This window comes from Acomys minous (genome assembly GCF_964271855.1).
Source record: "Acomys minous genome assembly, chromosome: 2".
Lineage (NCBI taxonomy): Eukaryota > Metazoa > Chordata > Mammalia > Rodentia > Muridae > Acomys > Acomys minous.
The window spans coordinates 76,006,242-76,019,346 of NC_140484.1; the positions used below are offsets into that span (position 1 = coordinate 76,006,242).

At 46.2% G+C, this 13,105-nt stretch overlaps 1 protein-coding gene and 1 pseudogene across 4 annotated transcripts in view; both read right to left on the reverse strand.

Moving 5' to 3' along the window:
• The window catches only part of TNRC6A (trinucleotide repeat containing adaptor 6A), a 171,979-nt gene extending 160,182 nt beyond the window's left edge, over nt 1-11,797 (reverse strand). For 2 of the 3 annotated variants that reach the window (XM_084767106.1, XM_084767104.1), the window contains exon 1: nt 11,558-11,797. The gene's annotated coding sequence lies outside the window, so the exon portion shown is untranslated. The remainder of the gene's footprint in view (nt 1-11,557) is intronic. The other variant, XM_084767108.1, reaches the window with a different exon arrangement.
• LOC311583648 (mitochondrial inner membrane protease subunit 1-like) lies at nt 775-1,878 on the reverse strand (annotated as a pseudogene). The gene has a single exon. The product of its transcript is annotated as a mitochondrial inner membrane protease subunit 1-like (transcript).
• Nucleotides 11,798-13,105: the final 1,308 nt, after the last annotated feature.

Sequence of the window (13,105 nt, forward strand, 5' to 3'; positions counted from 1 at the left end):
GAGTTGTATTTGCATCTCTCATGTATTGGACATTGTATCCGGTATCCACAGAATAATCTGTGTCGCTTACTTGGTCATTTAATCACCTGGAGCCTCAGCTGCTTCGCCAGCCAGATGGGAATAATACCTGTGTATCAGGACATTGTTGGGGGGTAAAGTCATGCATTCAACAAATAACTAGGGCTGGAGACGATAGAGCAGTTCCTAGCATGAACCACGGTGAGTAACACAGAAAACAGACAAAACAACCCAAATTGCTACCAAGGGCTATTGTGGGATGTCTAACCCGTGGGCCATAGCTGCGTGTGTCCTGAGAGAGCTAAAAATGAGGTTCAACATGTTGGTAGATGACAACGTCATGTCTCAATGTCAAAAGCTTTGGGCTGGGGGGGGGGGGCGATTTCCCAGTGGGGAAAGCACTCGCTGAGCAAGCATAAGAACCTGGTGTTAGGAGTTCAAGGCCAGCCTGGTCTACAAAGTGAGTCCAGGGCAGCCAAGGCTACACAGAGAGACCCTGTCTTGAAAAACAAACCAAAACAAAACAAAAACAAAAAGGCCCGAAGTTAGGACCCTCAGTGCCTACATAAGAAGTCAGGGCCGTGGTTGTAAGCCCAGTACTAGAAAATTAGCAAGGGCTTGCTAATCAACAAGTCTAGCCATTGGCATTAGTGGCTGGCACATGCAGAGCGCTTAACAAGAGCTTTCTATAACTCTTTCTTTCTTTCTTTCTTTCTTTCTTTTTGTTTTGTTTTTTTGAGCAGAGTTTCTCTTGTACTCGCTTTGTAGACTAGGCTGGCCTCGAACTCACAGAGATCCACCTGCCTCTGCCTTTGCCTCTCGAGTGCTGGGATTAAAGGCATGCGCCACCATGCCAAGCATCCGTAATTATTTCTAACAGATGAGCCCAGTCAGATCCTTTACTACAGCACGAACACAGAGCAGAACTAACGCCTACAGCGCATCTCCTGAACTGACCACAGAAAACAGTCAGAGGGAGCTTCATCTTCTCAGCAGGCACATCTGAAGAACAGAGGAGTAACGGCACAGCAAGGGCAAGACAGGCTCGGGGCCACACATCCCGTGTGGAAACCAGGCGACCTTTTGCTAATGGTACACTGGCTCACAGGAATGATTGCATACATTTATCACATCAATGTAACTGTTCCTTGTTATCAGTGAGGGAGGCACGTCAGGCCTTTACCCTAGATCCCCAGATCTGCAAACGCTGAAATCCATGACATAAAATGGCACAGCATTTTCCTTTTCTTTCTTTCTTCCTTCCTTCCTTTTTTTTTTTTTTTTTGAGTAGCAAATAATTTATTAAAAGTTCATGGTTTCAAGTGCAGTAATAAATTCATTTGAATCGGAGACAATAATCAAGTCAAAAAGTAAGTGTTTGCTAATCAGAAAATCTGTGGCCATTTGGGCTGTCACATAGAAATCCAAGGTCACTGAAAGGCCAAATCTGTCCTCTTATTAGTCCAGATTGTGAATAGGTCCCCGGTACCTGGAATCTACAGAATTCTTTAAGTTATCACCTTCTAACCAAGCATGACTACCCTTCTGAAAGACATCAGCTGGGCTAGTGGGGAGGATTTTGTCCCCTTCTAAACCAATTACTCTTTTACAAATGTTTGATTTTGGATCACTTTGGGCTTTTTGCAATTACAATGTCACCTCTTTGGATGCCATAAAAAAAAAAGCTGGCTAAGATTTTCTGCCAAGACAACATCTGGATTTTGAATTGTGGGCTCCAGTGATGGTCCAGAATACATTACAACGCCACCAACGTATTCAAAAGCATGATGACCTATACAGCCACATCCGAGTGGTACAGCCAGCGAGCTGAATGGCCTTTCCCAGAACACCAGGCAGCATAGTCGCATGTTGGCCCTGCCACTACCGGCCTTGTAGCCCAAGCAAGCCTTGAATCTGCAAATTTATTCCTTCCACTTCCCAAGTAGCTGGGATTACAAACTTGTGCCTTCAAGGCTGTTCTTCAAAAATCCTAATTCCACCACAGGTCCGTTCTACAAATCCCTCAACTTTAGGGTAGGTTTCCAGGAAAACCCAGGTCAAAGCGCAAGCAAGTCATCCACGGTTGCAGATTCCTGCAGCCTCCAAAACCAACAGAAGCTCCTCATCCAGGACTCAGGTGGACCCAGTTGTCACAGCGTTTTCACATAAGCTATGAAGGTATTTCTGTGCATTTTATTTTTTGTTTCTGTTCTTGATGATGCAAGGGCTTCACTATGTAGCCCAGGCTGACCTGGAACTCCCGATCCACCTTGCCTCAGCATCTTGAGTGCTGGGATTACAAGTGTACACCACATCTGGCTTCATAGATCTACTAAGACTACATAAGGAACCAAGGCACACAGAGGCTTTAGGAAACAGTGAGTCAGGACGAGGAGGTAGTTCTGCACATAGTTTTGCACCAAGCTTTATGACCTGAGTTCAGTTCCCATGAATCAGATGGTAGAAGGAAAAACCAACTCTTAAAGTGATTTTTTAAAAAGAACCATTGGCCGGATGGTGGTGGCACAGGCCTTTAATCCCTGCACTTAGGAGGCAGAGGCAGGTAGATCTCTGTGAGTTTGAGGCCAGCCTGGTCTACAAAGAGAATTCCAGGACAGGCAAGGCTACACAGAGAAACCCTGTCTGGGGGGGGGGGAGAACCATTGATGTACACGCATGGTGAATAGACATACTTGCAGGCAAAACACACCATTAGAATAAAATAAATAAAAATCAGAAAAAAACCTCACTGGGTTAACATACCATAAGGATCAAAAGATATATCTTTCTACAATCATAGAAATAATATATAATATAAAACACCTTTCTGCCAGGTGGTGGTGGTGCACACCGTTAATCCCAGCACTTGGGAGGCAGAAGCAGGCAGATCTCTGAGAGTTCAAGGCCAGCCTGGTGTACAAATCAAGTCCAGGACAGCCAAGGCATACAGGGAAACCCTGTTTCGAAAAACCAAAACCAAATCAAAACAACAAAAAACCCCCACCATTTTTCTATAATTATAAATATAATATATAATCATTGTAATGTAACATATAATAATTTCTATAATTATATGTAATATATTTATATATTATATAAAATATAATATAAAGTTATCATGTATAAAATATATAAATAATTATACACAATGGTATAATTAATATATATGTATATTATCTCTATAATTTTAGAAAGATGTTATCATATTTCTCTTCATTTAGAGAATACAAACACATAAAAATTTTTTTTTGGTTTTTCAAGACAGGGTTTCTCTGTGTAACCTTGGCTATCCTAGACTCACTTCGTAGACTAGGCTGGCCCTTCATGTTTTAGGAGGAATATGTTGCAAATAATTTTCCTGGTGGAAATGATAAGATTTTTTTTTCAAGACAGGGTTTCTCTATGTTATCTTGGCTGTCCTAGATGCGCTTTGTATACCAGGCTGCCCTCAAACTCACAGCGATCCGTTTGCCTCTGCCTCTCGAGTGCTGGGATTAAAGGCGTGTGCCATCATGCCTGACTAAGATATTCTTAAGTCAAGATAATAAAAATATTACATGCCAAAGTATGGGTCCAGCTAGAGCCTGGCTAAGAGCTCTATATGTCTATACCAGAAAGAAGAAAAGCTGAAAGAATCAAAGATCCAAGAACTCATGTCAAGAAGTTTTAAAAGAAAATAGTAAATTAAACTCAAAAAAGCCAGGCATGGTGGTGTATATCTTTAATCCTAGCACTCAGGAGGCAAAGGCATACAGATCTCTGTGAATTTGAGGCCAGCCTGGTCTCAACAGTGAGACCATGTCTCAAAACAAACAAACAAACAAACAAAAAAGCAAAAAAGTAAACAAACAAAAACCAAAACCTTAAAGAGCTAGAAGGAATTATTAACACGAAGAAATTACTAAACTAGAAAGCAAACATACAATAAACAGAATGGACAAAATCAAGAGCAAGTCCTCTTTTTTGTTTTTATTTTTGCCTATTTTTGTCACCTATTACTATGTGTGTCTGATGTGTGAGTATGGGTGTGAGTTGTGTGCACGTCATGGACACGAGTGGAGGGCAGAGGGCAGCTTGCAGGGGTCAAACTCAGGTGCCTGTGCCTTCTCTAACTGGGCCGTCATGCCAGCACAAGAATAGGTTCTTTAGACAAAAACAAATTTTGTTCTAAGAATGAAGTATAATGAAACCAATTCTTCACAATTTAATTTTTAAAAGTTGGTTCTTTGGACAACTTAAGGAAAAAATGGGTAAGTGCTTTGTAAAAAGAAACTGATGAAAGAAAAATGCAGAATAGATCAAAAGGACACTAAAGCCTATAGGTACTGAAAAATAATAAAATATTACTATAACACTATGAAAATAAAATAGATAGTTACAACTTGATGGGCAAATGCCCAGGAAAAACAAAACCAACTTACCAAAACAGAGAGAAATTATGAGTCCCACATCTACTAAAAACAGTGAATGCGTATTTGTAACTTTTCTGTGACGCGAACTCTAAGTCCTAACCGCTTCACTAACAAATTGATTTCTTTGTAGAGATTTACTTATTTTAACCTTATGTGTATGCACAAGAGCCTGTGTAAGTATGTGCGTGAGGTGTGCAGGTGGCATCGTGCAGAGGCCAGAAGGGTGTGTCAATCACTTAGAACTGGAGTTGCAGGCAGTTGTGAGACAGTGTGGGCACTGGGAACCAAGGTCTGGTCCTCTCCAGTTTCTATTAACCGCTGAGCCATCTCTCTAGCCCCCTTGACTAGAAAAGTCTGTTCAGGGACGTGCCCAGGGAAGAAACCTATTAACCCAGCCCAAACTCCTTCAAGGAAACTATAAGACAACGAGAAATCTTCCAAATTCATTGTCTCAGTGTGGCACAAGCCTCATCCCAAATCCAGTAAGATAGTTAGGAGAGAAATTATAGGAATATTCCTTTCCTTAACAAAGACTTAGCAGGGTGTGGTGGCGCACGCCTTTAATCCCAGCACTTGGGAGGCAGAAGCAGGAGGATCGCTGTGAGTTCAAGGCCAGTCTGGTCTACAAAGCGAGTACAGGACAGCCAAGATAACAGAGAAACCCTGTCTCAAAAAAACCAAAAACAAAAACAACAAACCAAAACCAAAAACAAACAAACAAAAAAACAAAGACTAAAGAAATATATACTCATAGACCAATTCAAATCTAGAAATGTAATACAGATGAGCCAAATCCAGTTACACAAAAGGATGCTATGTGATCGTGGTAAAGCTGACACCACTTAGGGAACTCCCACCTAGCTTGTGAGAGTTAAACATCACTCGCTCCCCTGGAAGAGCAAAGTAGAGAAATCATGTTAGGATTTCAAAGACAAATAAAAACCACTTGATGAAACAAACACCAACACCAACAATAAAAATGTTTTTAAAAGGCTCAGAGCAAGGGAGGAACTTTCTTCATTTGACAAGAAACAAAACTCCTTACAACAACCGAACCCTTGGGTATCCATGTCACCTAACTGCAGAATGCTGAGGTCTTTGCCTTTGAGGTCAGGAGACAAAGATAATTGGTTCTTTTTCTGTCATTTTTATCAGAAGCCCCAGCTGGTGCAAGGAACCAAGAGAAAAGGAGATTAAACGGTGTAGGAACTGCAAAGGGACAGCAGCCTCTGGCAGAAAGCAGTTTGCTTCTCTCTTGCAGAGCTGAACGGATGCATGTTCTATGACCTGGGACTTTTCCCTGTGCACACACAGCCTGGAGACATCCCTGCACAGGTACACAGTGAAACACGCACTCAAATATGCACAGTAGCACTGTCATAAGGGCAGGAAACTGCGGAAACATTCCAAATGCCAATCAAGAGCAGATGATCAGTTGTAGTCTGTCACTGGCAGAAATGAAAGGAATTTACAGCTACTCTCTCCAACATGGGCAAACCTCACAAAATAGTAAGCAGGGAGCCAGAAGAACACCCAGTTGGAGCTGCACTCACAAAAGGTTGAAAGGCATTAAATAAGCTGTTCCTTAGGAATACACGTGGGTGATACAACCACAAAGAAGGCTGGCATGTTATTGCACATTTCAAATCAAAGCAGCTGCTAGGGAGGACAGTGAGACACTGTCGGGGACCTGTCGGGGTACTGAACTGTGCAACGCAGCCTCTGACGCTTCAGCATGCACACACTCTGTATGTACTCTGGTGTGCCTCACTCTTTTAAAAAAGGATTCATTTAGCTTTGTTTCATGTGTGAGTGTTTGCCTGCAAATGTGTATATGCACCAATGTGTGCAATACTCAAGAACCCCAGAAGAGGGTGCTGGATCTCCTGAAACTGAAGTTAGAACCAAGTGAGCCACCATGTAGGTGCTGGGATCAGACCTGAGTCCTCCGGAAGAGCATCCCATATTCTGAACCACTGAGCCCTCTCTCCAGCCCCTGAAGCATCTTTTCAAAGGTATTTCCCTTTATATATTTACAAAAATTACAAAGGACAGAGGAGTATATTAAATGGCACCAGGACTGGCAAAGTCTAGACTGAAACAAATGATTTCCTTAACCCAAAATTCTAATTAGTTAAAGAAGACAGTAAGAGGTACACTAACCAGTAGCTACATGTGGGCTCATTTAAATGTTCAAACTGGTAACAGATTAAGTGGCAGGTGACAATTGCCACTATGCATGCTGGGTAGTTTAGGATAAGAACTTACTCTTGTTTCGGGGGAGGAGGTGATGGGGTAGCAGTTATGTTTAAAGGAGGAAGGGCAGTTCTTGGAGCTGGAAGCGTGGTTGCACAGCAGAGGGACTGCCTAGCTTGTGAAAGACCTCCCCTCAATCTTAGCACTGAAAAAAAAAAATTAAAAGAGAGACAGTTACAAATTTCTATGTAGGTCTGAGCGTGGTAGCCTGCCTATAACCGTAATCCCAGCACTCTGGAGACAGAGGCAGGAGGATCTCTTTGAGTTCGAGGCCAGCCCTCTCTATATAGTGAGTTCTAGGACAGGCAGGGATACATAGAGGCACCCAGTCTCAAAACAAGTAAAAATAAATAAATAAATAAATAAATAAATAAATAAATAAATAAAAACGAAAGACCCCAAATCGGAAAAACTTATTTGTAAAATTTTATTATACCAAAGACTTCAGTCAAGAGGGAGGGATACTGTGTGTGTGTGTGTGTGTGTGTGTGTGTGTGTGTGTGTGTGTGTAGAAGATTGCTCATGAGCTGGGAATCACTGAAGGTGATAATGGTTCCGTAGGTTTTACTATATTATCCATATGTACATGTTTTCAATTTTGAGTAATAACATATAAAATAAGAACCAGGAGCAAGGAAGGGGAGGAACACTGGTTAAATCAAGACCTGCTTTGAAAGGAGAATAAAAATAAGGAGTGTGGGATTTGGGATTCACTCTCTTGCTCAGAATAGCATCGGTTTTCCCCAGCAGCAGCAGCAGCAGCAGCCCAGCCCTGCGTTTCTCAAGCTCCAGTGTGTTTATGAATCACCCGAGGCTCCCGTTGAACTGTGTGTGGGGATGCAGAAGGCCTGGGGTGGACCTGGATGCCAGCCTTTCTAGCAAGTGTGCAGGTGGCACAGACTGAACTGATGCTCCCGGGAGAGAGTACCAGTCACTTTGGGTTGGGTGTGGGGGTGGATGCCTATAATCCTAGCACTCAGAAGGCTGAGGCTGGGGGGTAGGGTGGGGGTGGAGGGGGCGGGGCTACGTTTTAGGTCAACCTGGGATACAGCCCTTTCACTCACTGTAGCTTCTGGTACTTCGAGAGTTCCCTCACTGCCTATGACTCCTGCTCCTGTTCTTACTCTGTCCTGCCAGACTCACCTTCCATTCATTTCTTTTGTAACCTTGCCTCCCCCCCTCAACGCCCCCCAACCCCCAACCTCTCTCTCTCTCTCTCTCTGTGGAATTTTTCAACCTGACTGGCCTCTACCACGGCCAGGTACTTGGTCCCAGGCAATTAAATGTTATTGGAGGCAAGTGCACAACTTTAAACACATTTCTCTGCTCTGACTAAGCATTTGGTTCTGCTCTGTGATCCCCCACTACCAGCTTTAGCACACTCACTTCCCCCTCTTCAAAACGATGCGTATCTGCCCAGCCGCACGGCTACTACACTAACCTCCGTCGTTTCCCTTCTCCCGCCTCCTCAGAGCCACATTCTTGCTGTCCCAGGACCTCTGCATGTGCTGTCATTGTGTGAAAATAGAAGGATGCCGAGTTCTATCTGGATCTAATTTCATTTTAGGGCAACATCTCAAAAACCTCCTTGGACATTCTCAGTCATGTGCGGGGAGGCGACCCCATTGTGCTACATCCGCCGTCTTGCCTTAGGACCCCAAGCAAGATCTTTCCCAGTCATATATGCAGACTCGACCAGGGTAGGCTCATTCTCATGGCTTCATGGTACCTCTTGGCTTTAGTTCCTCCCAATGGTACAGAGGAATTATCCAGTAGTGTGCGTGCGTGCGTGCGTGCGTGCGTGCGTGCGTGCGTGCACGGTATGGTGTGTATGTGGGTGATGTTGGGCGTTTTACCTTCATCATTCTCTGCCTTTAGTTCTTAAACAAGGTCCCTCACTGAGCCTGAGGCTCATCCATCCAGCTGGACTCACTGGCCGATGAGATTGAGGAATCTACCTGTCTGTGTCCCCCTGCCTTCCTCCAGTGCTGGGGGTCATTGGAGCATGCCACCAAGCCCAGCTCTTTACACACGCTCTGGGGATCTGAACTCAGGTCCTTCTGCTTGTGTGGCAAGCACTCTGCTGATTGAGTCATCTCTCCAGCCTCAAGCTTATCTACTTGAATACAAGTAGTAAGTCTGGAAAAAAAATAGACGCGGTATTTTGTAACTTCCTGAATCAAATGGTGTATCTCTCCGCTCTGATCCTGACTGTGTGGTTTGTTTAGGCCAATGGGGCAGTAGCAGCAGCAGCAGTGCAGGCAGAGGTCTGAGAATGGCTGCAGACTGAGTTTTCCCCTTTCTTTCTTAAAAAAAAAAAAAAAAGATTTATTTGTTTATTATGTATACAGTGCTCTGCTTGCATGTACACATGCAGGCCAGAAGAGGGCATTAGATCCCAGAATAGATGGCCGTGAGCCACCATGTGGTTGCTGGGAATTGAACTCAGGACCTCTGGAAGAGCAGTCAGTGAGTACTCTTAACCACTGAGCCACCTCTCCAGCCCAAGTTTCCCCCTTTCTGGCTGCTGTTGAGATCCAGCCATGCCATGGAAAAGACTGAATATGGAGTCACACAGTTACACATCTGTCTACTTTTTTTTTCTGTTTTATTTTTGAGGATTTCATACATGTATGCAACACACTGTCCTTACTCACTCCTTATCCCGCTCCCATTTCTGCCAACCCCTTCTTTTTCCCAACTTATCCCCCTCCCTCCCACTTCCATATCCTTTGCGCATGTGCGAAGGTCTTATCCAGCCGCAGCTGTTGTGTGTTTACAATCGCAGTGGCCGTGCCACATCTAGAAGCTAGCACATCACAGCACCCATCTATCCTCTGACTCTTAGGATCTCTCTACCCACTGGGCCTTGGGGGGAGTGACACAGAGGTCCCGTTTCAGGCTAAGCGTCAGCAGCCACTTATTATCTGACCACGAGTTACCAGTCTCTGCTTTAACCGGAAGTGCACCGTTAGAAGAAGGCCTGGCCAATTTCAATGCCCCTGCCATTCATCACGACCGACCTCTAATCCCAGCCAGCCTACTGGGCTACCTAGCTGGCCGAGCCAGCGCTGTCAAGTACAGTGCTGCTCACCATCATCTCAGCCGCAATGGCTGACTCCCAGAACAAAGAGCTACAAAGGATCCTACTTCCAAGCTACTGCCCTGGAGGTGGTCTGCAACCCAACACAAACCAGTTCACTTCCTGGAGGGTTTTTCTTCATGCTGCAAGTCCAGCATGGTTGCTCACTAATCCTGGGATGGAATCTAAGACCCCAAGCAGGATCCACAACAGAGCCCTTTACAGTCCAGAACATGCTAGTCGGCACAGTCACATCCATGTAGTCTGCTGAGCCCACAGGCTTTGCACTTCAAGGGGCTGGGGTGGTCTCTTAAGTCGGGCTTTTGCCCTGTCTCCACCTCTGCTTGGAGAGCTCTTTTTGCCCCTTCACCATGTTGGCTCCGACTCAGATCACATCATCATGAGCTGTCTCCTCTAACCACGTTCCCTTCATTCCCCCTTTTCGGCCTGAAATCTGTCTTCTGTGCTTTCCTGGTACTGTGTTATTTTCTTTCTTAGCAAATAGCCTGGTTTGAAACAATAGATTGCCTTGTGCTTAATCTATGTAAGAACAGGGTGTTTCTATTTTGTGCACAAAATCAGCCCTAACCCTGCTTGGTACCTGTTGCATGGTAACTGTTGGCTTGTGGTTTTTTTGTTTTTTTTTTCAGGCAGGTTACCCTGATGGTTAACTGCGTAGGCCCTAGGGAGAAACTGCTGGGGCCCAAATCCCACTTGGTTATTTACTACCTGTGCGACCTTAAGCAAGTAAGCTTAAGGTCATTCTGTGCCTCGCTTTCCCCGAGGGGCTAAAGATGACACTCTCTTCCTGAGCTGCTGGGTCGACTGTGGTCTGTAGTTGTTTCTTCTTGAACAGATAGCTGCTTGCCTACAGCAACCTACTTGCCCTGTGCATACAGAGGCTGTCACGATGGGATTCTCATGGGATTCATTTCAGCTTCCCACAAGGCCAATTCTGCCTCCATATGCAAAGGTGTGGCCTCAGACTGGGAGCTGGCTCTGTGAGCTGGCCTGTGTGTGGTACCTGAGAATGTCCCTGGGCACTGAATGTTAGCTCTGCTTGCAGCCTTGATGCCTCCCTCAAAGTCAAATGTTTGGCGTCACAGAGATGTGCCTCCTGATGGCTGTCACCCTGCCTCCTGTCACCTGATGAACCCAGGCTGGGCTGGCACCTGGGGGTTAACAAACAACCTTCAAACAACCCCAACGCGGCATCATTTGAGTGCAGGAAAAAGCTGACAAGGGACCTTAGCATATATTTCCAGTTGCCAAGTCCTTTGGACCTGGCCTCTTCATTCCTGGACAGAAACGACATACAATTTAGGTATCAAAAACAAAAACAAGCTAGAGAGAGAGAGAGAGAGAGAGAGAGAGAGAGAGAGAGAGAGAGAGAGAGAGAGACAGAAATGTGCAAAACAAGATGAGAGGTGGTAGGTGGTGCCGCGATGCGAGAGACAGGAAGACACACACACACACATACAGAGAGAGAGAGAGAGAGAGAGAGAGAGAGAGAGAGAGAGAGAGATCATGAAAAAGGGCCAGAAAAGAACAAGATGATGGAGAGGCTTACAGCAGGCAGAAGAAAAGCGTGGCAGGGGACAGACTGGGGACCCATTAGAACCTAGCTCCACCGGGCAGGGCCCAGAGCGTAGCTCCCCAGAGCCTCGGGTGCCTCCCTCCCCCCCCCCCCAGCTCTCTTCCACCCTGCCCTGGGAGGGTGTCCTGTGCATGCTAATGAGACAGTTGAGGACAGCTTCCCAGATAATTGTTAAAGTATTCAGCAACTTACCCGGCTGATAGTCAGAGGACTGCAGAAAGATGAGGGCACGGTTCCTGGGGTGGGGGCAGCACAGGGGCCTGGTCTCCAGGTACCCGGAGCTCACAGGCTGCAAAACGAAGAAGGGTTTTCCATTCGGTCAGGCACCAACGCCAAAAGGTAGAGAGAGCCAGACCAAAAGGCAAAGGAAAGGAGGGGAACCTGCGTGTGTTTTTGTATTTAAATTGTTTTTGAGCCCACGTAGCCCTGGGAGTCACATGCCGCCTCCAACATCACCGGAGCCATCACATGATACAGGTCCCCCATCATGTGATGAGAAAAATCTGCCTAACTTCAGACACCCCCACCCCCACCCCTGCTCATAGACTGACAGGAGAAGTGCTCTGGAAGAGCCCCCCCACCCAGCCCCAAATCAGTGACAGAGGGAGGGATGCCGATGGCGGGGGTGGGGGGGTGGGGGTGGGGGGGAGGTTGCTGAGCCCACGCAAGGCTGATCTTGATGAATTGTTAATGCGCCTCTCTCTCCTAAGCCTTGAGACTTGGAGCAGTGCCAGACTCATTTGAATTCCAGCCTTGAATAACCAAGTGTTGCCACCGCTGCCCCAGCAAATGCAGGGCGCTGGAGCTCACACCATCCTGCCTCATTCTGGCGAGCTTGATGTATGCCTCCCCTACCCACAGCTTCACTAGCTGTGGAGGTGGAAGCGGTGGGGGGGTACTAGGAGGGGGAGTGAGACCTGCAGGAGAGGAGCTGGCTGCTGCCGAACCTTCTAGTCCTGGTCCCACCCCTCAGCCGCAGTCTGAGTCAGGTGGAGCCCGCTGGCTCTCTGCTTACAATGTTTCCTTTTGTACTTGGTTCTGGGACCTCTGTGGGTGGAGACCTTCGTATTCTGTCTGTCCTGTCGCTCTCTCCTGTTTCCCAGCCCAGAATCCAAACACAAATTGTGTTTTAAAATCCGCTACACAGTTTCCTTCCTTTATGCTCGCTTGCTCACACACTCTGATCCTCTCTTTTATACAAGCTCCCTCGCAGGGCGCCTAGTCACCTACAGTTACACACACACACAAACACACACACGCACGCACGCACATATGCATGCACGCACATGCACACGCACACACGGGTGGGGGTGGGTTATGGTGTGAAGCTCTGTCCTTGACAGGCATCTTGTCTGTTAGAGGCAACATAAACCCAGACAGATGTGGCCGACCCCAATGGCAGGCTCACACAAACGCACTATGAAAACCTTCTATTGGCTTCTGTCCCCACCCCATCTCCACCCCCACACTGCTCAAGAGAGGAAACTTCGTCTGCATCTCCTGCAACCCGCAGCCTGCTCCTCTCCTCCAATCATCTGCTTAATTTCTCTGCTTTGATTTACAAGTCAACTGGAGATCTCACACACACACACACACACACACACACACACACACACACACACACGAGTTAACATTAGCCTCTGATTCTCACCCACATATAAAACAAGTAGGCAAACGCGTGGGCTCCTCTCCTTGGGGGCAGTGTGACTTACTGCTGCTTGGCAGTTCAGGAGATTGTGT